Consider the following 22,865-nt stretch of genomic DNA (forward strand, 5'->3'; position numbering starts at 1 on the left):
CCTCTCTCTCCTAAGAATGGTCAAACCATCTCTCTGTCGCTGCCCGCTAAGGAAGAAGCTGCCACGCTCCCTAATCCTGAGTTAACCTCCCTAAGTTCTGTCCCTGAGGTTATTTCGGTCTTAACCCCTGCTAGTCAGGCCTATGAGTCCCCCACTGTAAATCCCTGCAGTCCGCAGGTCAGTGTGTCTTCCCTAGCACCAGAGAATGAGTCCTGTTTGCCCTCTTTTCCTAACCCAAAAATTCTAAGCTCTGTTTCCGTGGTTTTTTCTGTATTAACCCCTGTTAGTCTGCTCTGTGAGGTCCCTACTGCTAACCCTAGTATTCCGCAGTCTAATGATAGGTCCCTAGGGCTAGAGGCAGAACCCCCTATGACCCCACTCTCGGAGACTAGCTTCTATTTCTCTGATTCTCAGGTACAGAGTAATTTAACCCTTGAGGTTTTTCCTATGTTAACCCCTGCAGGTCAGCCCTATGAACCTTCCTTGGTAAATCCCTTTAGTTCGTCAGTCAGGGACACCTCCTTAGCCTCAGAGGATGAACCCCTTATGTCCCCTGACTCGGCTAAAATTCTCGGGGCTACGCCCCCTGAACTTTCGGCAATAATACTGGCTCCAGTAAAAAGTATTCTGGAGCCGTTTGTTTCTCTAAACCTGTTCGCAGAATCCCTACTCCTAGGTATTTCGCTCACCCCGTCTGTCACTCAGAGAGCTGAGACCCCTGCTTCTGAGCATAGACCCCTTTTCGTGGAATCTGTTGTCGTTTCTGATGTCCCAGACACTCTTTCCCAAATACCCACTTCAGAGACCAGCACAGTCGTGGTTACCCCACTTGCACTGTCTGAGTTCTCCTTTTCTCAAATCCTAGGGTTTAAAGCGGACAGTACATATTATGCTCCTTTCCAAGTGACCCCTTCTGAGATCAGTGTATCTGCTGTTGCTCCCTTAGTACAATTAAAGTTAGGGCCCTTCTATTCGAAGGATCAGGCTTTCAAGTTTGAGACTCCCTTTATCCCTGACTTTGTAAATCTGCAGTCCCTTCTCACTGTAGTTAAAAGTTCTCCAGCAGCCGCTGAGTTAAGCTTTGCCGCTGCCAAATCTTCTGTTATAGAAGCAACCTTGCCTAGCTTACTTCTGTCTGTCCTATCTGTGATGCCTATCACCTTTACTAAAATTTCTGTTTTGCAAGGTATTTCTCCTATTAAATCTGTGATACCTCCAATTCCTTTAATCGGTTCCAAAACCCCTGTCACTAAGTTTCCCATGGAGTCTGATGCCCTCACTAGGGATTCTCAGGGACCCAATTCTGAAACAAGCAAGATGTCCCTTGTGTCTGTTGGAGAGTCTACCCCAGTTTCTCTCACGGATCATGCCACAGCCTCCGGGATGATTAAAAATGACTTTAAGTCTGGGATGCCCATTCCTGTAATAATACTGTTTCACGCTGATTCGCCCACAGTATTCGGGGTATCCACTACTGACTGTATGTCTACTACCACGAACTCAGGGGTATCGCATTTGGAACTTTCCCTTTTTTCAGAAGATCCCGTCTTTAAAATGGACTTATATTTCTCTGTGTCTTCCACAATACTTGGGGTACTTGCTATTGACTGTCCTGTCCCAAAACTAGGGTTACCTCTCAAGAAGGTGCCTGGAGCTACCGATGTTAAAAACCCTATGTTTAAAACAGTAACAATTTGCATTGCTTCTCCCACAGTATCATGTGAGACCTGGGTACCTGGGACCTCCACTCCGAAGCCAAGCTCTAGTTCTCTGTCTTCTTTCTCTGTGTTGGAGGCACCCAGCTTTAACCCCAAGACTTTTTTCCCTAAGGTTGATGCACCGCTTAACCGCCTGCCTTTTTTTTTTGGATAAAATCTGTTTTCTCACCTTTCAAACAGACTCCTTACTCGCAGGTCTCTGTGCGGTGCCCAAAGTGCCCTTTCTGTATGGCAATTGGCCTCTCCCTAAGACGAAGACACCCTTACTGGACCTCGTCGCTTTACCTGAAGCGTCCGTCCCTGTTCTCTATGGGTCCACTATGGGTATAGACATGCTTATTATGTCTTTCGCCACGGCCACAATTTCGGATTTGATTCTCTCTAAAGATCACAAACCAAAGGAAGCGGATCCTTCTTCAACTGCCAGTACCATGACCAAGAGTTGCATATACACTGCTACAGACTCTCGCAAATTGCTTGGGATAGCAACCCTGCTTGGTATCAAAAGTACTGCTGCAATAGTGTGTAGTGAACCCTTCCGCCCCATTCTCTTGCTAACCACCACCCGGAATTCCTTGGAAGCTAAAGACTCTTGCAACTTCCTCCGTGCTGATTTCACCAAAGACATTGCCTTCTCTGAAGGTCCCTCTGCCATTTTTGTCCGACAATCTGTGTCCTGTGCCCCGTACTTTTGGACTATTACTATGCACCGGACACCTGGCTACTGCCCTTCTGATGTTCCCATTCCGGAGCCCTCAGGTCCCATTGTCCATGTACCAAGAACTGCAGTGCCACCGCTGTCTTTCATGGCACTCGCCAATGTACACCTGGATTGTGGACCTAATTCTCGCCGGAGACACTTCAGGAACAACTCAATGTCTCCCAGACCTATGAATGGTCCTGTTCACCCAGGCTTCTCACCCAGTGGTGGGGGTACTGTAAGGAATCCCAACAAACTATGGGCTTTCAACGCCACCTCTCGCCTAAGGAGGTTTAGGAACAATTCCATGTCCCCCAAATCTGTGATGGATCTTGTTCGTCCGGAGGCCTCACCTGAAGGGGGGGGGTACTGTAAGGAATCCACTACTGGCTTTGACTATAGCCTTGCAGACCTGTGCAGTTGCAAGCCTCCTCTGGCACAGGTGCTGCCTCTCATTGCAGCTTCTGCCCTGTGCTCTTTCATTGGAGGAATTCTCACACACCCTCCTCCTGTGATTGGATCTCCGCCCTTTATATCATGGGCGTTGGCACTGAACCAGTGCCGAGCATAACCATTCCTACCTCTATGTTACTGTCTCTGCCACAAACCACCCCAGGCCTCTCTCCTAGCGTTCTTACCTTCCAAGTTCCTGAGTATCCAGAGGTCTGTTCTTTCTCCTGTGCTGAAGCGTTGTTGCCAGCACTGGTAACTGCTGCATTCCCTCCTAGCAGTGGCTACCCTTCCTTTCCTGCGGCCTGCTGCTATCCTCTTGCAGTGGCCTGCCTTGGACTTCTGTGCTGAAGCGTTGGTTCTCCCCGACGCTGTCCTGCGGTGAACTTTGGCCAGCCTGCTGACTCCTCCTGCTGAGATCGGCGTCATGGGCCGAGGCCGCACCTCGCGCAGAAGCCACTCCCGCGCCTACGCTCCTAAGCTGAAGCGGGGAACTCCTGACCACCTGTTGCCGAACTCCTGCTTCAATAACGACGATGCTGCCTTCTCCAATCCTGACCCTGCGATGTACGACTACGAACTGCGCACTCCGGATCAGTCTGCGTGGACTAAGGTAGGTGATTATATAACCCCACCTCAGCCCCGCGGTCCGGTCCCGGTTTGTGGCGAGCATCGGCGTAACAGTCTCGTCCCAGTTCAGACCCAGTTATAAATATATATTATATTTTATATATATTTGCTGTAAATTACAGCCTGCCATAAAGTCTCCGTGACAGGCTTGTATATTAACTGGTGGCAGCGGCGGGATTGAACTGGACCTGTATTACTAGTGTTCTGCGGGATACTGTACTATAGTGGGAACTCGATGGTAATTGCGAGTTCCTGGGACCAAAGATATTGAACACACAGTGTACAACATATAACACAAGATATGGCACCTCCTCACTGTTCCCCTACTTGTGAGAAGCATTGCCTCCAGAACAAAAGTGCCGGCCATCCGTCTGACTGGAGCTGGGCACCGAGACCAGAGGAGTGCATCAAGTCGGTGCGGGGACCAGCAGCCAGCAAGGCTGAGAGAGAGACAGCGATCAGTGAGCATGAAACCCGGCAGGCTGAGCAAAGATCCACAGCTGCAGCTGCTGTAACCATCAAACTGCCCGGAGAACAGGGAATGGACCCAGCTCCGGGACGGCAGAGACTTGTGGAGGGAGCGGGTGATCGCGGAGACCCCGAGAGTTTTACAGCCGGAGAGGTAACGGCCGCTGCGGCGGCCAGCCCATTTTCCCTGGAAGAGCTTTCACTGTTGTCTGCGTGGGGAGGGATGTGGTCCCAGGCGGAGCGGAACGAGCTCCTGGGGCTGGCGTTGTCCCGACCCACTTATCCCCTCCCAGAGCCCGGCACTCCAGCAACTCCACTCTGGACTCCATTGCCCCTTGCTGGGGTTAGTCCACCGGTGGCGGAGAAGCACCGGCAGCCGCTGTGGCACTGCCAACAAATGGGCCAAAATAATGCCCAGTGCCCTGACCGTGCACGGTCAGGCGAAGAAGCCCCTCAGGGCCAGCGCTCACGAGCTGCGGAAAAGATGACCCAGTTAGCGGCATCCTCTGATGGCTCCCGCCCAGCCGGGGCGACAACCCTCCTCGGGACGTCTCCTGGAGAACTTGGACAGGCTGCATCAGCAACAGCGGCGGAGAGCAGCGGCCATCCACCGGATCCCGGCGGAGAACAGGCGGCGGCGGAGAAGAAGCCGCCACTCCGGCATCCTGCCGGCGGCAATTTTATTTGGGGGAAGGTTTCGGGTGTGAGAAGAAGCCGCCACTCCGGCATCCTGCCGGCGGCAATTTTATTTGGGGGAAGGTTTCGGGTGTGCGGGAGGTGGGTGTTTCACATGGTTTGGCGGGAGTCGGCGATTCCCAGCGATGACCGGAGCCCCACAATCCATGCCGGCGACCCTGCATCAAAGCCGGGTACTGCTGCGGCAGCTACCCGGGGCTCGCCCATGGCGGCGGCGGCAGAAGAGCCGCGATTCCGGCAAAGTGCCGGAGCCCTTTTTGAGTGGGGGGAGGGACAGGGATTGCGGGAGGGGGTTTTGTTACCTGGTTTGCATGGAGCTGTGTTTCTCCACAAAGACCTGGGACCCCGGTCCTGCATCGTTTCCCCTGTGCCAACCCCGGGCGCTGCTGTGGCGGCGACCCGTTGCTTCCCGGCCCAGATGATGCCGGCGGCGGCCACTCCAGTCCCCTGCAGTTGGGACCAACGAAGGCAGCGGTCTCTGCGGGGACCAGCGAGGTAAGCCAGACCAAGTCGCAGACTGACCCTGACTTATTTTTCCCTATGACTGTACCCTGTTGTTTCACTATAGGGGTGACCGGGGGGTGGCAGTGAGGGGAGCAGTTGCATGCGCAGGGGGATTCGCGGGGGCCGTTACAAGCGCGAGAAGAGTCAGTGCCAGGAGAGTCTAGGGGAAGGAGGTGAGGGTGCAGGGGTCAGTGGCCCACTGCATTAGGCCAGCAGCCCCCTAGGCCCCAGTTAGCCCCGAGCCACTCAGTAAGGTTGTGGTGCTTCAGGGACAGGCCCTAGGTTAGGGACCTTGCCCCATTAGTATACATAGAGACAGTTAGGGACACATTGGATGCTGCGCTTCCTACCAAGAGGCTTGGGATCAGGTCTACTCCGCAGAGAGAGCGGAACTATACCCCGGGTGGACTGCCTGGACCGATCATCATGCTGGTGGAACCGGACGTCGCCCAGGAGGTCGTCGGATCCTTTTTGAAGATCCTTTGAACGCCCAGGTGCCGCCGCACTGGGCAGGTATTGTTAAGAACGTGCATCAACTACAGAGTACTCACATATAGTGACAGCACTGACCACGGAACAAGGGTTATACTGTGGACACAGTGTGGGGGTACACAGTGGTGGGCAAGGGATGTACACTCATAAGTGGGAGTGAATGACATTGGGGCTTATAGAGTATAAGATATATTTGTACAGTAAAGTTCATTATTGCTTTATCATACCAATTGTGTGTTATTGGGTTGTGTCCTGTGAGGGCCGCTTCCCGCCCTGTCGGGATCCCTCTCAGGTGGAGGCGTTGCACCATGAGATTGCGAGGCTCCCCGAGCGGAAGCTTAGGCTCCTGAGGGCCACACAGGTAATATACAGCATTAGTAGCGTCTGTATTCACAGGGAATACCCGTTACATATATAAGAGGTAAGTCACAAAAACAAGATAATGGTATCATGAACAGGTCTTCAGTGTTCCAGTGCCATTGTGTAATGCCTCTCTCCCTCCTGATGTTTGTCTTACAACATGTGAAAAATAGTTAACAGAGGGAAAGGGGAATGAGACAGATTGTTGAATTCTTCATTAATGCTGTTTTCCAATTTTAGGTAATCAATTTGATTTGATCATAAAGAGTAAATATGTTTTCATCCAATTAGATCACCTTGCTATTAAAAGATGTATTTGAGAAGACACCAAATGGATAGAACGTGTGGCAGAAAGCTCCGTCCAAGATATTGAGAAAAGAGGAAAACAAAAAGGTAAAAATAAACATGTAGCGCTATTTCCCTATAGGAAATGTGGCACCTACTGAGTGTGTGGTGCTTTACCTGTGGCTCACAGGAGGCCTGAACCTCCACTGCTGGGAACCTGGGGTGTACCTGATCCGTCTGGTGACAGCGCCTCCACCTGTGAGGGATCCTGACAGCGCTGGATAACCCCTTCACAGGACCCAATGCAATAAGATCACACACTTGTGTTTAATAACAGTTTACTGAACACAGGTACAACTAGATATATCATTAACCCACATACAAAATAGGCCTTGCATGGCCGTTGCCCCACTGTAGCCTCCAACCGTAGTGTCCACCCCTGATGGGATTTCCCCAAAGTACTGAGGGGCCCCATGGCACCCAACCTCCCCGGTGTCCACAAGAGCCAACCCACCCAATGTGTGAGACTGTGCTGCCCACAGTAACTGAAAGTGTTATAGTTGGTGCACGTTGTGAGATCCCTGCCCAGGTGCTCCAGTACCCGGGTATGGCCGAAAAGCAAAAGGGATCCACTGATCCAGCGATGTCGATGTCAGCGAAGCGAGGCATTGTGGCAGGACGGCCTGTACGTGAGGTCAGAAAATAGTCCACACTTGTAGTTTCAGGTTAAAGCAAATATTAAGTGGTTTTATTTCTTCACCACAGAACTAAACACTGCAACACAAAGCATAGGAAAATAACATCTACTCCACACTGGGAGAATTTACTCACAATCCAAGCCCTATCTATCAGGCTGGCTAGCTATCTCCAGTTCCCAACCTTTTAACATACTGTACATCACAACAGTCAGGAAACAATATTTAAGTTCTTACTGTCCTTTAGAAGAGGGTTGGGAATCCATCTGCATAGCAGCTTTCATAGGACAGCTCTGTAGTATGAGACAGCCACCTGCTACAAGCATTGGCTTCCATATATCATCATGCTGGTTGTCAGGTGTGTCTGCTTCCTTCCTGATTGCCCAGCTATTCTTACCAGGTTAACCTTTTGAGTGCTGGATGAAGGACTCAGATATATGTTTCTCAGGCATAACTATCAGTACGTGACTTCACCCTGTCAGAGGCATCTTCAAATGGCACTATACACTAACTGTATACAGATACAGGGGAAATGTTCCTAGCTAGGGGTTTCCCTATAGCAGCCACAATCTTATTAGGTGAGCGGGCCTGTCTTGGACCTAAAGGGATAATCTGGCCTAGTCTGGAAGCCACTGACACCCAGACCCTACCTTCCCTTTCTCTGTCCTGGCTCCAACTGTCAGTCCGTCTCACTGTCAGAACTCCAACAAACAGCATTCTAACTGCCTTGCATCTCTCAGCCCTATTGGTTGCCTGGCAACATGTGGTCTGAAGCCCCTGAGACTGCTGGGACTTGTAGTTCCCCTGCTGTGCTATACTCCTAAGGGCCGCCGCTTGTGCTTGCTACTGCGCATTTCCTCAGCTCTCTCCCCAGCCTCCGCTGCCTGTGGAAAGGTAAGGGGACAAACAGGGGACTAGGGGGACCCAGACTATACGCTCCCCCTGGTGAAAGAACCAATGTCCCCACTTGGGAATGACATAACAATCAACACAACATTTAAATAAATGCATGACATGTATATACAACTTAACACATTACAATGGCTTTATATCAGATTGTACATTTCTGTGAACATTACAATGACAGATTTTGCTACGAGACCACTGCTGAGCTTCGTAGTTGGGTGCCCCTAATGAATCATAGGTTACCCTGTTGGTAGGGTACCCTACTCTTTGGCTTCTGCGAAGCTCTTCTTCGGCAACTCCCTCTGGGGAGTAATAATCATAAATTTGAGGCTCGGGCATAGGGGGTGTAACAGTCTCTGACATGTCTCTTACTGGTATGAAACAAGGACTCCTAGGGTCCAAAGGAGAACTCATTGGAGCCACCTGAGTAGGTGTATGCTGCCTGGGCCCATTACCCGTGTCTCCTTCAGGAGTTGCCCCGTGGCTATGGTATGTACTACTAGAGTGCCCTTATATAGTATACTGTATATTAAACCATATGGGTACCAGGAGGTTAAAACACAAAACAAAAAATTATTTATTAAATACTATGTAAGTACACATCTAACCAAAAACTATTTAGACTAATTTAAAAGTAATTTTAAAATCTCTAAAGAAAGCGGTGACGGAGTAGGTCGGCGAACCCAGTGAGGGTGTATGGGTATACGGCACTTAAAGTATACAATATACTATCACAGTGGTCCCATGCGTGGGTGCTACTGCATGTAAACTTTACAATATAAGTCTGTATAGAGTAAATCGGCAATGTGCCATAGAGTGTAGCTAATTAGCCTTAGTGCACAAGCCTGTGTACCACAAAGACCATCTGGTCTGCGTCACTAGACAAATTGCGTCTGTATGTCCCTCATGTATATACTCCTCATAGTTGGGGCATAGTACTCTAGTGAGTGTGCAATATGTCTATAGTGCGCTGCATATCACCCATATCCGAGATGTAGCTCGTGAGTCAGTGGGGATGCCTCATGCTCCGTCCTCAAGCTCCACGAAAAAAACTGGCTGACGTCATCGGTCTGCGCGTCGCCTGACACCCGACGATCGTTTCACGCCTCTTGGCGCTTCTTCTAGGGGGAGGAGTGTAACGTATCTCCTCTATGGTATGTATTTATACCCCTCCTGGGGGCGGGTCAAGGGGCGTTTTAAATATTGACGCGGAGACCCTATTAGGTAGTCCGCCTCAGTTTAGTTAACTGATTTGGTGGCTATTGATTATGTAGCCATATTGTATTGAATAGCGATGCATAGTAATAGAGCAGAACGCTTAGGTAGTACATATTGATCCCTGTACGAGTGACGTGGTAGGTAAGTATAATGGTAATATGCGTGAACATACCCTGATTGGCAGCCCATACCATATGATAAATAAATCTTTGTATCCGTATCTCCCATAGGATGCGGGCTTATTGCAGTATTTATTAAAGTGTTTCATGTTCTGTTGCCATAAGCCCACAAAGGTAAGGGTCTGATTGACCAAGTGGTAGTATAGTATTGTAATTGTTTGTCCATACCTATTTGTGTATGTGCCATGTAGGAGTGACCACTACCTGTTTAGACCGCCCAAAGGGGTCAATGCGGTCTTGCTAGTTATTAAATATATTTAAGCTGACTTTATTGTTTATATTTATAACAGCAGTGGCCCCATTATTTAGTTAGGGTACCTATCTAGTATGTACCTGTGGGGATCTCCAAAAGGTATAGACCTATATTGCAAGTGTTGTAGTATTGGAGTGAGCGGGGTGAACATATAAGTGTGTATCTATAGTTCAGTGGAAGAGATAGGGTATATTATGAGTGTAGGAGTGACAACTGGCTGTTCAGTCCGCCCAAAAGGGTCAATACGGTCTGGCTGAATATTAAGTATATTTTTCCCTGACTGTATAAAGTTGTTAGATGAAGGGTGAGTATATAAACCCCTCGTTCAGACCTATAGGGCTTAGGGTTTTCAGCGTATATATCCATTTACACTCTTTTTGTAGGAGTAACCTATTCCAGTCACCCTTACGTGGTCCCAAAGGTACTAGTTCTATCCCTGCAAAGCGCAGGTTTTTAGAGATACCCTCATGCACACCATTCACATGTCTAGCTAGAGGTGTGTCATGTTCATTACGTATGGACCCCAGATGTTCAAGGATTCTCACTTTCAGCTGGCGGAAGGTTTTACCCACATACATTTTGCTACATGAACATGTAATAGTATATATAACTCCTTTACTGTTGCAATTTATGAAGTCATTGATTTTGAATGTTTTTCCTTTTGTATTGTCTGTGAATGATTTTGTGGGAGGCATGTGTGGGCATGCCTTACATATCCCGCAAGGGAATGATCCTTGCGGTTTATGATCTAACCACGTCCTATTGGATATAGGTTGATAATGACTCTGTACCATCCTATCTTTTAGGTTACGTGATCGTCTACATGTAAGTGTTGGTGACGGGTTCAACACTTCTATCAGATCCTCATCCTCAGTAAGTAGGTGCCAATGTTTTGTGAAGATACGTCTTAGATCGTGCCACTGTGTATTATAAGTGCCAATAAAGCGTATTACCTCTTTGGTGTCAGGCCTCACTTTATTTTTCGTCAAAAGCATATCCCTCTGTGTGTGTTTTGCTCTCTTTAGTGCTTTCTGGACTGCATTCTTACTATACCCCCTGTCATAGAACCTCTGGCTCATTTCTCCTGCCTTAGTCGCAAACTCTGCCATAGTGGAGCAGTTGCGTCGAAGGCGGAGAAATTGTCCCGTAGGTATATTTTGGATAAGATGATTGGGATGATGGCTGTCCGCCCGTAGAATGCTATTTGTAGCTGTGGCAGATGGCAGAAATGAATGAATTCCCTTTGCACTATCCAGTGGATAGTACTGTCCAGTTATGTACCGTACTACTGTGTCAATTTGCAGGTGTTTAAAAACCAGATAAAAACCAAGTCTACCACAGTGATTCTTTATGAATCGACATTGATCCTTGAAGACGTTATCAAATTTAGGCGTTTCATAATAAAAAGCTCTAAAACACAAGGCTGTGGGCTTTTTTCTACATTGTTATCCCTGCACAATTGTTGAATGGACACCATGTCAACTCCGTACATGTATACCAAACCTAACCTTAGTTATGCATTTTTAATATTTTCTGCAATTAATGCTGGAACAGATAAGAGGGCGACTTTATCAGAAATATATGAATATTTCATTTCGAACAATGATATTTTCAAATTTTCACCGAAAGGTCGTGGGTGGAAGCATTCGGTAAGGCAAATCTTAACTAATGATGATTGTTTTTTCGCACTGCCCCTCCTCCGGGAGATAGAAGAGGGTGGTGGTTGGTGGTCCCACTTTTTGACAGTATGTTTGCTCATGGCAACTACAAAAGGGGAAAGGTTGGGTTTAATCCATGTAAGATTCGTCTGTCCCGACCCAGCAATGTACCAGCACCGGCTTACAATATCGGTCCGACCATCAGTGAAAACCTGGCGAACCACAATCCTTGCTACCTGGCCCGCCATATTACCGGCAAGATTTCAAGCCTGATTCCAGGAATGTACTACCAGCACTGGGTTACAATACTGGTCCGACCGTTAGTGAAAACCTGGCGAACCACAATCCTTGCTACCTGGCCCCGGCATATTACCAGCAAGATTTCCAAGAGACAGGGGGTGCCCAACGCTGCATCCAATTGACAAAACACATAGAGTAAAATACTTCAATAATAATAAAATACTTGGTTATTTAGTTAACCCTTTGGCCAAAGGCGTCATAAGCCTGCATACCAACGTCAAGGTATAACCAAGATAATGCAGGTCCTACACTACACTGTGAACCCTTCCCCTTACCTCTGTGAGAGGGGAACCATAATGGGTCCTGTTCCTGCAGCAAGTGAAATGACCTTCCAACTTAAAGGGTGAAGGGGGAGGAGTGAGCTCTGGGAGGAGGTGCCACAGCCTCCAAAAGAGACATACGTTAACACAGATTCCCAGTCTCAAACTCCCACACCCAACACAAAGTAAACATATATTAAGTCAACCAGAGCGCTATTGAGCGTGGCAATTGTATATAACAAGAGACAGGGGGTGCCCAACGCTGCATCCAATTGACAAAACACATAGAGTAAAATACTTCAATAATAATAAAATACTTGGTTATTTAGTTAACCCTTTGGCCAAAGGCGTCATAAGCCTGCATACCAACGTCAAGGTATAACCAAGATAATGCAGGTCCTACACTACACTGTGAACCCTTCCCCTTACCTCTGTGAGAGGGGAACCATAATGGGTCCTGTTCCTGCAGCAAGTGAAATGACCTTCCAACTTAAAGGGTGAAGGGGGAGGAGTGAGCTCTGGGAGGAGGTGCCACAGCCTCCAAAAGAGACATACGTTAACACAGATTCCCAGTCTCAAACTCCCACACCCAACACAAAGTAAACATATATTAAGTCAACCAGAGCGCTATTGAGCGTGGCAATTGTATATAACAAGAGACAGGGGGTGCCCAACGCTGCATCCAATTGACAAAACACATAGAGTAAAATACTTCAATAATAATAAAATACTTGGTTATTTAGTTAACCCTTTGGCCAAAGGCGTCATAAGCCTGCATACCAACGTCAAGGTATAACCAAGATAATGCAGGTCCTACACTACACTGTGAACCCTTCCCCTTACCTCTGTGAGAGGGGAACCATAATGGGTCCTGTTTCTGCAGCAAGTGAAATGACCTTCCAACTTAAAGGGTGAAGGGGGAGGAGTGAGCTCTGGGAGGAGGTGCCACAGCCTCCAAAAGAGACATACGTTAACACAGATTCCCAGTCTCAAACTCCCACACCCAACACAAAGTAAACATATATTAAGTCAACCAGAGCGCTATTGAGCGTGGCAATTGTATATAACAAGAGACAGGGGGTGCCCAACGCTGCATCCAATTGACAAAACACATAGAGTAAAATACTTCAATAATAATAAAATACTTGGTTATTTAGTTAACCCTTTGGCCAAAGGCGTCATAAGCCTGCATACCAACGTCAAGGTATAACCAAGATAATGCAGGTCCTACACTACACTGTGAACCCTTCCCCTTACCTCTGTGAGAGGGGAACCATAATGGGTCCTGTTCCTGCAGCAAGTGAAATGACCTTCCAACTTAAAGGGTGAAGGGGGAGGAGTGAGCTCTGGGAGGAGGTGCCACAGCCTCCAATAGCGCTCTGGTTGACTTAATATATGTTTACTTTGTGTTGGGTGTGGGAGTTTGAGACTGGGAATCTGTGTTAACGTATGTCTCTTTTGGAGGCTGTGGCACCTCCTCCCAGAGCTCACTCCTCCTCCTTCACCCTTTAAGTTGGAAGGTCATTTCACTTGCTGCAGGAACAGGACCCATTATGGTTGTAGTGTAGGACCTGCATTATCTTGGTTATACCTTGACGTTGGTATGCAGGCTTATGACGCCTTTGGCCAAAGGGTTAACTAAATAACCAAGTATTTTATTATTATTGAAGTATTTTACTCTATGTGTTTTGTCAATTGGATGCAGCGTTGGGCACCCCCTGTCTCTTGTTATATACAATTGCCACGCTCAATAGCGCTCTGGTTGACTTAATATATGTTTACTTTGTGTTGGGTGTGGGAGTTTGAGACTGGGAATCTGTGTTAACGTATGTCTCTTTTGGAGGCTGTGGCACCTCCTCCCAGAGCTCACTCCTCCCCCTTCACCCTTTAAGTTGGAAGGTCATTTCACTTGCTGCAGGAACAGGACCCATTATGGTTCCCCTCTCACAGAGGTAAGGGGAAGGGTTCACAGTGTAGTGTAGGACCTGCATTATCTTGGTTATACCTTGACGTTGGTATGCAGGCTTATGACGCCTTTGGCCAAAGGGTTAACTAAATAACCAAGTATTTTATTATTATTGAAGTATTTTACTCTATGTGTTTTGTCAATTGGATGCAGCGTTGGGCACCCCCTGTCTCTTGTTATATACAATTGCCACGCTCAATAGCGCTCTGGTTGACTTAATATATGTTTACTTTGTGTTGGGTGTGGGAGTTTGAGACTGGGAATCTGTGTTAACAGCAAGATTTCCAGCCTGATTCCCAACATTATTACCAGCTTCAGCAGCTTCCGCCGCTTCAGCAGGCACCTGTCAACTACAGATGCAGAGGCCATAATTTTACAAAATTACGCGGTTTATACCTCGGAATACCCATGTCATGGCGCGGGATTACTTCCAACCATACCGCCTTAAGACGCGAGTGCAGGCGAGTGCATACAATGGTATTTTACTGTTCTGGCTTATAAACACCTGAAATTGGCACAGTAGCACAGTACTGTACACATTACAATTCATTCATTTTATTGCATATAATTGCACACAATCCATAAAATTCAAACAAAGCAACCGCAAAAACGCGCATGCCTGGGACGATTGGCCGCGTTCATGCCGCGTGGAGTACAGCAGCGCACACACAAAAATGACGCCATGGTGCCGTAAAATAACGGCCGCTGCATCTGTATAATGCAGACTACAGGAGTGACCCCAGTTTGTACGCACAATACACCTCTGACATTGGCTCATCTCCACACGTTTGGCACAGTTTATAATGAAGGGAAATATAATGTACTGCAGTATACTGTATCACACTATACAGTACAGTATTAACTTAGGTTCCAATTAGACATACACACATGCGCAGAAATGTGCGGACCGGCATAGGCGTTTCAAGCAGGTTCCAATTAGACATACACGCATGCATAGAAATGTTATGACACGCAAATGCATTTCAACAAGTTCCAATTAGACATGCACGCATGCGCGGAATAAATATTTAACATTTTACATTCAGAAGAAGCGAAAGCGACGTTGGATTTTAGTATTACAGTATTCCTTTTCCTTTATTATCCAACATTTAATTCATTAAAAATAATTTTTGTTCTGTGTGCTCATATTTTTATACTTCTACAGTTAGAGGATTTGTGTATGGCTAAGGAGCCTCAGTAAGGACTTCTTTCCCATCTATTGTATACAATATGAACTCGTAAAGTTAATCTTCAAATTACAATTACACACACTTGAAGTACTGTATGTCACGGAAGACCAGGTTTTTAAATACCTTTTATACCAGGATCATTTGATTGAGCAAGACGAAGCAGTAACATAAATTGTAATTTATTCCAGGATTAGACATACACACAATGTAACACAATTTGCATTAAAAACCCACTTACTGGGAACAGGGCTAACAAAATAAATCTTCCTTGGAATAAAATGTTAACAACCGACGTCCTGTATTAGCCCTTTCCAATGACCGGGAGGTACTCACGAATGTCCTGGAATGCAATTCGCCATGCAATCCTAGCCGTGACCACTACGTCCCTGAAAAGCGGGACTTAGAAAATTTCTTGAGTAAAAATCTCTGAAGCCGGCTCGCGTCTATTTCGCACAGAGCATCTTTTCCGTAACTTGAATTTGCAGCTGTTGGTTTGGCGCTTGGAATCTGAGGTCCTGATTGGCTGCGAGGTTTCTTATGGTTTTAGCATCCCGTTCAGAAACCACTACAACCAATCAGCGCATGGAAATTCTCCTGCCAGCCAATCACCGATTTGCCGGTATACTGAAGCCGGATGGGTGCCGATTTGGATTCTGCTAAGGGACATGCACCAACCTGGCACCTCTGCCTCTTAGCATATCGAGCCCACCCACTGTCCCGGCTCCACAGAGTCTGTGGCAGGACAAATTGTTGCAGGTTAGCCCTTTGTTAGCCCAGGACAGAGGTACTCAAGTATAACTACAATACTCCTCCTGTTCTAACACCTTGGCATCCCTGAGCCTTTCATCTCCGGGTCCTGAGCAGACTCAGTGGTGCCAAGCTTGGTAGCCATCTGGTCTCTCAGAACCATGGACTTGGAAATCCCACTATCACATATGCATTGGTACTAGCATATACATTTATTAAATAAAAAGCCTTTAATAAAATATTCTTTGCTTATGTGTCTTATGTTTAAATGGGTCTAAGGGCTCTATGCACAAAGCGCCGAAAAGTTTTTTATCGCCACAAAAGCCTTTGGTATTCAGTAAGCGCTGATAATTTGGCCAAATCGCATTTTTTGTCCCCGATAAAAAATTATCGCCAGGCGGCTGGCGATAAGCCACTTTTCGGCACCTTTCAGCACTTTTTTAAATCGGCTGTATTCTAGTAGCCCCGATCCTGTTTTCGGTGCTTATCGGAGCTGATCGGCAGTCTCGAAAAGCCATTTTTTCGGCAAATCATCCCGCCAACTCAAAGTTGGCGGGTCGGTGGGGAGAAGCATCGGCAAGGGCGACAATTAGAAAAAATCAGGCCTTTTTCCTGTCTGTGATTGATGCCGGGGGTCTCCGGAGCTGATACCAGCTGATAACCGCAAAGGTAATTAAGGGGTTAAGCCACACTGGCCCGATACCCACCCTTCACCCATTCATTTGTACAGTGACTTCATCATGCTACTATATATATGAATGAAAAGCACAGCCAATGAATGCACAGCCAATCAGAATGGCTTTGCTTCAATTGCCTTTAAGATGACGTCATTAAAAGAAACATGGCCGGCAAAGAAACATTAAAAGAAACATGGTACGGTAGCTAATCAGAGCGTGGAAAGTCTATCCCTACTCTGATTGGCTCTAGTACCATGTGACAGGCTTTCAATGACGTCACATCCGCTCTCCCCCCAAGCCTCTGTCACATGGTATACGAGAGCCAATCAGAGTTGGGATGGAGTTCCCACGCTCTGATTGGCTACCGTACCATGTGAGGACGGCCATGTTTCTTTTCATGACATCATCTTAAAGGCAATTGAAGCAAAGCCATTCTGATTGGCTGTGCTTTCATTGCCTTTAAGTGACGTCATCATTTTTTTTTTCTCGGCCAAAACACATGGTTTTCACGGGCCAATCAGGCCAGTGGGAACCATGACGAAAATGTGACGTCATAGGCCTTTAAAAGCCTATGTCGTCTCATTTTGAAGGCAGACGCCGAGGAGGAAGGACCTCCTACAGAAGAAGAAGGCCAGGGCGTGGCCGTAGAAGACATGAAGACCCCGGAAGAGAGCCGCAGATAGAAGAAAGAAGAATACAGATGAAGATGGATTACAAATAGAAGACCGTGGATTGTTATGGATTTTTATTTTAATGTTTATTATTTTATGGTTTATTATTTTATGGGTTCCTGTGCGTGGATTGGTTCGAGAGTAAGCTGTTCAATGGGAGTCGGTGAGTGGGTCAAGTAATGGTAACTGAACTAAAGAAATGTATTTTATTTAACTTGTTCTTTTTTTTAAAGCTTTTTTACATGTGTATTAATTTATTTTTGGTATATCATTTCTTGCCACTGTATGTATGAATGTATGTATGTCTAGATCGATATATACATACAGGGTAAGAAATGATGTTGTTTTAAAAGCTTAATTTGCTGTGTTTTAAATTATTTTGGCTATGCTGCTATGCATAAATGTGTGTGTCATGTATTTTAAAATTAGATAGATGTCATTTTTGCTATTGTATGGTGTACTTTAGGTCAGGGTGAGGCTTGCTTTTGTATATTGTATTCTTGTTGGTACTTATATTTTTTCAGAGGATAACTTGTTCTGTTCAACGATTGAATTAGTTAATTGTTTAATTGTTAGGGATGGAATGTAAATTGTTTAGGGATTTAATTAATGAATGCTAATTGATTTGTGGTTACTGGATTGGTTTAAATAGTATACTTGTTGGATGTATTGGTATTTTGTTTGGAATATGTTATTGTTAACATTCATTTGCAGAATGTATATGGTGCATAGATTGTATGCATCATGTATACAATGTAAATGCAATGTTTTCAGTGGCATTTGTGGCTTTTGATTGGCATGTGAGGATTTTGATAGGAAGATCAGATTGAATTATTAAAGGAAATTGATTTTATTGTATTGTGTCTGTATGGAGAAGTGGTATTTGTAGTACAGCATGTTTTTGATAACCCTTCTACATTTATTTGTATATTGGTTCATCATGTGTGTGTGTGTGTGTGTGTATATATATATATATATATATATATATATATATATATATATATATATATATATATATATATATATACCATACGATACCGGTTGCAACACGACATCAAGGGACAGCACGCAGGTAAGTAAATCAAAAATGTTCTATATTTGATAGAAGACACAAAAACCGACGTTTCGGTCCCCCAGTGGGACCTTTCTCAAGGTGGTGCAATTGAATGCAGTGCACAATACATATATATACCCCAAACCCCAGTGCAATTCAACAAAACCAATCACAGTTAATTAGCCTCACCTGCCTATGTGACATGCATCCACAGTATCAGCAGGTAAAGAGCGTCCATTTTGAATATATTAACTCTATATTTGTTTACCTGATATGTGTTTAGGCATGCGCAAAAAGGCTCAGGAATTGCATAATGTTACTGCTGAGAAACTACATAAGTCTGCCAGACCCAGCGATATCTTGGATAACCGGAGAGAGTGCGTATGGGCTAAACTGATCTGGAGCTGATACCTGGATAGATTAACTATTTCATATATATGTATTGTGCACTGCATTCAATTGCACCACCTTGAGAAAGGTCCCACTGGGGGACCGAAACGTCGGTTTTTGTGTCTTCTATCAAATATAGAACATTTTTGATTTACTTACCTGCGTGCTGTCCATTGATGTCGTGTTGCAACCGGTATCGTATGGTCTGTTATTGCTTTATGGGATAAGCACCAAAACTTATTTACTTGCATATGGTGTGCCGGCTGTGCATTGGATTCTACATTTCTATGGTATGAGCATAGGCACCCAGGAACACTATTGAACTCCTGTCTCAGCTGACACACTGAGCAGAAGAATTGACTGACTTTAATTTTGATTTGTGGCTTTTATCAAAGGTGCGAATGGATCAATTTGATGACGTGGCTGGAATTTTTTCTAATCTATCAGAGACAGTAAGTTACAGTGACGCTGAAATTGCCCAAATCAGATACACTGAGGATATTGATGCGGTTTTTGGACCTGATAAAGCGGTAGATATATATAACGATACCATTAAATTAAAGAAAAAAGAGGTAGATGCTTATCTACACGGTGTGACCTTATCACATTACCATAGAGAAAAATTACTACCAAGAGGTTTCCGCATAAAAAATCAACCCACAATTGGTAGAGGGGATCCTGAGTTTCTTAAAAAATGGATAGGCATATTGAACAAATGCTCCTTTGATTTAATGATTTTGGTAATAGAGCAATCCAGTAAGGAACTTATTAAAATAAGAACAGAAATAGACACAATTTCTACCAAATACGGGGGTACTCTTAGCACAGATACATCCACAGATTGGGTTGATAAGATTCAGGTAAACATAGACGCATATCGTGAGAACATTATTAAATATAAAAAAGAAAAATTAAAGGTTGTCAAGGCAGATTACAAGGAAAGACGTGTTTATAGATGGATACTGGGGATCAGTGAAAATACGCAGATTACACAACGCAATAGACGCTTTTTCAACAAATCTAAGAAAGCAGGCGCAACTGACAGCACCTATAACACAAGTGATACTGATTACTCTGATAACCCTGATAACACACTAGCTGAACCTTTTTTAGGGCAGGGCAAGCCTCCCCTTCCCAAACGTTTACCCAACGCAGAGGGAAGACAAGAAGAGGGGGGCGGAAGCGGCAGATATCAACTGCGACAGACAAAAACAAGAGGAGGGAACAAGGGCAACCAGCAGAAAACATAATATTTAACATGTCTAACTATACCCTCAACCCCGTTGAAATAAGTCTTTTGAATAAAGGTCTATCATTTGTTCCTACCCATAGACAGGACCCTTTCCAATGGGAGGTTGACCTATATAAACTAAACCGTCAACTTAAGCTCAGAGACTATTTCAGCAGGATACCAGGGACAGATGATAGCTCAATGGCCAACACTGACATATCTAGCTCATTCAGACCACAGAGTACATTTGACCCCCAAACGCATAACTACAATATCCTCACCTTTATGAGTCTAGTGGAAAATGAGACCAGGCCAAAAATAAAGAACTACCCCACCAGTTTCTCCAATTTGACTAAAGTGGAATACTTAGCTCTAAAGTCCCTACAGGGCAATAAGGATATTATCATTAGGTCAGCTGATAAGGGTGGGGGTATTGTGGTTATGCCTTACACCTACTATCGGGGGGAAATACTCAGACAACTGGGGACAGCTTCCCAATATAAATGTTTGGGGTCAGATCCCACGCCATCTTATAAAAAAGAGATTGATTCGGTCATAGATCTGGGCATTACCAACAATTGGATCTCTGAAACTATTGGGAATTTTCTAAAACAACCATTCCCCATCATCCCTGTTATCTATATCTTACCTAAGATACACAAATCCATAACTGCACCCCCAGGTAGACCGATTATATCGGCACATGGCTCATTGACACATTCTATTTCAAAGTACGTTGACTATTTTCTACAGCCCATGGTCACCAGGATGCAATCTTTTGTGAAAGATACCACTGATTTTATTAATCAGCTCAGTACCTTATCAGATATTACAAGCAATACCATACTGGTGACCATGGACGTAGCTAGTCTATACACAAATATCACACATGAAGAAGGCATTGAGGCTAGCAGATATCATTTTGCGCAATTCACCAATCATCAGGGCCCTCCTCCTGATTTCTTGTTACTATTAATGCACATTATTCTCAATAAAAACTATTTTAAATTCGAGAATAAATTCTACTTACAGTTGATGGGCACTGCGATGGGGTCCAACATGGCCCCATCGTATGCTAATTTATTCATGGATACATATGAGCAGAAGCATATCATGAATAATAACACATTCAAAAATAATATTACCAAATATTTGCGTTAGATAGATGACCTGTTCTTTATCTGGGATGGCACAGAAAGAGATCTATTATTGTTTGTAGACCAACTTAACACAATACCCTCTACCATCCGCTTCACTGTTAATTTCAGCAAAGAAGAGGTGTCTTTCCTCGACACAATTGTCTATAAATCCAATGGATCGCAAGCCACTAAACTTTATAAAAAACCAACAGATAAAAATACCCTCTTATCAGCAACCAGCCATCATCCAGGCGCATTGAAGAGAGGCTTGCCATATTCACAATTTCTGCGTGCAATACGGATCACAAGTGACCAATCACAGCTGGACGAGGCGCTAATAGAGATGAAAGAAAAGTTCCTGATGCGGGGATATGCATATAATGATGTCTCTCTTGCCTTGGAGCAGGCCAAAACTGTGGACAGAAGCAGGTTGCTGACACCCAAAGACCAAAAGATTGACGATAACCGGTTCAACATTAGAAGCACCTTCAGTACGGCATCTGGCTTCATCAAGAGGTGCATACGTAAGCATAGCCACATCTTGACCAATGACAAAGTGATTGGCAACAACTTTATCAAACCACCCAGATTCTGCTATCAAAGGGGCCGAAACCTGGGCGACTACCTTACAAAAGCAGATCCTACCGCCAAGTATGCTGCAAAACCAACGTGGCTATCCAGACCAGCAGGCGTGTATAAATGTCACGGTTGCATCAACTGCCAGTACTTGATATTGGGGAATTCCTATCCACACCCTCACACTGGCATCCGCCAGAAGATCAAGGATACAATGAATTGTGAATCCAAATACGTTGTATATTTTATACAATGCCCATGTGGCCTTTATTACGTGGGAAAGACAATGAGGATGCTTAAAGAGAGATTAGCCCTACATCGTTCTGCCATACGGAAGGCACTGGCTGATACTGAAAACAAGGAGGATTTGTCACATCAATCAGTAGCAAGACATTACAAAGAGAAGAGGCATGGGCTCGCCACCTTGCGTTGTATGCCAATTGCCCAGGCACGGACTTCGGGGAGAGGAGGGAATCGCAACAGGACACTACTACAGCTTGAAGCCAGACTCATCTACAGTTTGGGCACATTGAGCCCACGGGGACTAAATGAGGACTTCAGATTAAGCTGTTTCCTGTAATCTCCGCACCTGGCCCATTGAGCTGCCTGCTGATACTAGGATTCATCTTTAACAGCAAAACCAGCGCATACTGCCTTGGGGTGTCAGCCAGTTAGCCACATTTCCTCCATCATGTCAGGCACCTTAGGTCCCTTGCAGTCAAGATCCACCTGTGGCAATGTTTGCTGAAAGCGAGACACACACAATTTATCACTAGTTTCTCCATGTGACAGTGTCTGCATTATGTGTTTATGTTGGTATTTAAGGTGTCGCTCCCTGAAAGGATACATAGTCATCAATGCATTATCATTTCTTACACTACACAGGCGGCACACTTTATTTGAGTGTGGCTCATTCCGCAAGCCGGGATATGTCCCGGCTTGCGAGCCGCACTCCCTCGGCGTGCCGCGCATCACCGATGCGCGGTCACGCGTCATCGGGTGCCTGTGCCGCCTGTACGCGTGCCCAGGGCTCCCCGAGGGAGCCCTGGTGTCGCGCGGATGTGAGGACGGCGGCGGGACGTTCCGGGGGACCCGGCGGACCCGGTGAGGAGAGGGGGAAGCCCCGATCGGCGGGCCTCTCCTCCGAGGCTTCGGCGCGCGCCCGGGACATCCCGGCGCACCAGGTTACTGTCGCAGCCGAGACCGGGCAAATGCTCAAATAAACTCGGCCGCGACAGTACGCATTATGCGTTCTATGGCTGAGTGCTTTCAGCATTTATATACTGTCTTTTTTGTTTGTGCAAATTATTATGCTTTGATGCACTATTTCACTTTTTATGTATGCTGGTGCATTACAGTGTGTCAGATACCTCAGGTCCCTTTTAGTCAAGAGCCACCTGTAGCAATGTTTGCTGAGAGTGTGACACAGCATGTATTCTAATTTATTACCAG

Source organism: Ascaphus truei, chromosome 4 (genome assembly GCF_040206685.1).
Source record: "Ascaphus truei isolate aAscTru1 chromosome 4, aAscTru1.hap1, whole genome shotgun sequence".
In the NCBI taxonomy this organism is placed as follows: domain Eukaryota; kingdom Metazoa; phylum Chordata; class Amphibia; order Anura; family Ascaphidae; genus Ascaphus; species Ascaphus truei.